The sequence below is a fragment of the Mandrillus leucophaeus genome, unplaced genomic scaffold (genome assembly GCF_000951045.1).
Source record: "Mandrillus leucophaeus isolate KB7577 unplaced genomic scaffold, Mleu.le_1.0 Scaffold1764, whole genome shotgun sequence".
Classification (NCBI taxonomy): domain Eukaryota; kingdom Metazoa; phylum Chordata; class Mammalia; order Primates; family Cercopithecidae; genus Mandrillus; species Mandrillus leucophaeus.
This window is the reverse complement of record NW_012101770.1, coordinates 3029-5567: the sequence shown is the minus strand read 5'-3', so window position 1 is coordinate 5567 and position 2539 is coordinate 3029.

Here is a 2539-nt window from a genome sequence, read left to right as displayed (position 1 = left end):
TAACTAGTTATTTTTATTAAAAACAGATTATTCTGTCACCACTTAAATTATTTAAGTAGTACAGAATTTGCCATCTAATTTAACTTAAATGTCTGGACTTACAGTTTCAATATGTCTAAATAGTTTTGAAATTAATGCTGCCAATTCTCTCATGTTGAGTTTAATGTACATGATAGATATTGCCATTTGTTTACAAGTGTCTCTTTTTCATTTCTTTTTGAAGTTTAATATTATGAATATGTGGTAATAAAATCTCTTTGTCTTCATATTTTTGAGAATGTTTTATTTTTATCCTTATCTATTAACAATATTTGACTAAGTATTCTTATATTTGATATTTAGTTCTCTTTGTTCTGGGTTCTATCAAGGCTGTGTGGATGGTACCTACAAATTTGTGGCTTACCTCTCCTTTTTGTCTCCCTAATTTTAATATTTTTCTTTTTAAAAAAATTTCATGTATCTTTTTTGAGACGTAGTTTTGCTCTGTCTAGAGTGCAGTGGCGCAATCTCTGCTTACTGTAACCTCCACCTCCCAGGTTCAAGCTATTATCCTGCCTCAGCCTCCTGGGGAGCTGGGATTACAGGCACATGCCACAGTGCCTGGCTAATTTTGTATTTTTAGTAGAGATGGGGTTTCACCATCTTGGCCAGGCTGGTCTCAAACTCCTGACCTCATGATCCACCCTCCTTGGCCTCCCAAAGTGCTGGGATTACAGGTGTGAGTCACCACACCTGGTCTTAATCAGTAAAGTGCATTCATTCCTCTCTGTTCTATAGATAATAATCCATTGATTATAGATTCAAATGTGCAAAATATAACTGGAAAACTTGCAGAATTCACCGTGGGGTTATTTTTGGACAAAGAATAGGCAGTTGTTGATGTAAGGAAAAGAGAAAACAAGAAACTAACAAATTCAAATATATTAAAATTAGAGAGTTAAAAGACAAAAAACCTAACACAAATCAGCAATACATACAATATTAAAAAATTAATGCTCACAGTAAAAATAAATGAATAAATAATTTTCCTATATGAAAGAAGATTCATCTCCTTGGTAATAGAATACTCAAAAAAATAATATAGATAATATTTAACATTGAATACAAAGTAAAAGATTAGTCAGTTAGAGAATTCCAAGTGTTGCTGACCACAGCTAACAAATAATTGTGCATAAATAAAGGAAGAGCCTGTGGATACCCTTTATTGCTATTTAATGTGATTTGGAATTTTCCAGAATCCACAGTCTAGTCATTTTTCTATACTGTCCAGAACATTTATTGTGCACTTACATTTGGAGACTGAAGAAAATGATAGGAGCATTATTTCTTTCCAAGAGCAAAATCTTAACTTGAAAGAGCCCACGACAAGTGGATAGTGCATAGCCTTAGACACTAGTGTGTAAAACAAATTGAGGCAAAGACACCACCAATAAACATTTTCATTTTAATTTGATTAATATTCGTATCAAGTAATACATGTTTAAGGTGGTGAATTTCGTGGTTACCCTGATTTGATCATTACACAATGTATGCATGTATGGAAATTTTACATTGCATACCATAAATATGTAAATTACTATTTGTCAATCAGAAATAAAACTGAAAAAAAGATACCAAACAAAAATAAAAATAAGAGAATTATATACCAGGACAAAAGTAATAAATTAAACCTGATTGAATGTTGGAACTTCAAGCCACCACCTTTTCTTCCCTCACCCTCTACATTTCACATTCTTTGACTATCCTTAGGAAGTACAGTTGCCTTTCCTTGGAATCATTAGTAAAGATTCATGAGCTGCTCGCTTGGCTGCTTAAGCATGTATGTTATAACACCCAAAGAATAATGAAAACGCTGTTCAAAATTTATGGCATGAAGGAAAATAATGAGCTCGAATTATTTTTAATTAACTTATTGTTGAAGTCCTGTTTCTTCTGTCTCCTGTATGTGAGGTAAAAATTTTGGGAATTTATTAATATTAAAAGTATCATTTAATGAGGAAGAAAATAGAGACCTCTGTGCACTTGAATGATAACTCACACATATTTCTGGCTTAGAATGTAAGGAGATGGAAGTGGAATAATGTTTTTATTTTAGGCAGGAGCCTCTCAGAATAAATGCAATGGGTTAATAAGGCAAGAGAGCCTCAGGAGGCTACTTTCTTCTCCCTTTCCTCAGAATGGGCTGTGACTCATCAGGGCTTCTTCCATCACATGCCCCCTCTTTGCAATTGATGTCACAAAGCTCTGCTGACACTCTCTGTGACAGAGCTGTTTGGAACTCACCTTGTGTCCCCATCCTGAGCTGCAAACTCCCATCTCTCCACCTGGGAAGCAGCTCCTATGGCCGATCCCCACGTGCAGGGTGCCCTTGGCTTCTGTCCCCGCTGACAGCCCCAGACAGAGGAGACAGAAATCTTGAGGTGGGATTTGAGCTTCTTCCAGAGTGAGTCTGTCCCATAAGGGCTACACCTCAGCCTAGAGGATGTGCCCAAAATGCCTGTCACCAAATATTCAAAGACCCTGTGAGGTACATCCTCTA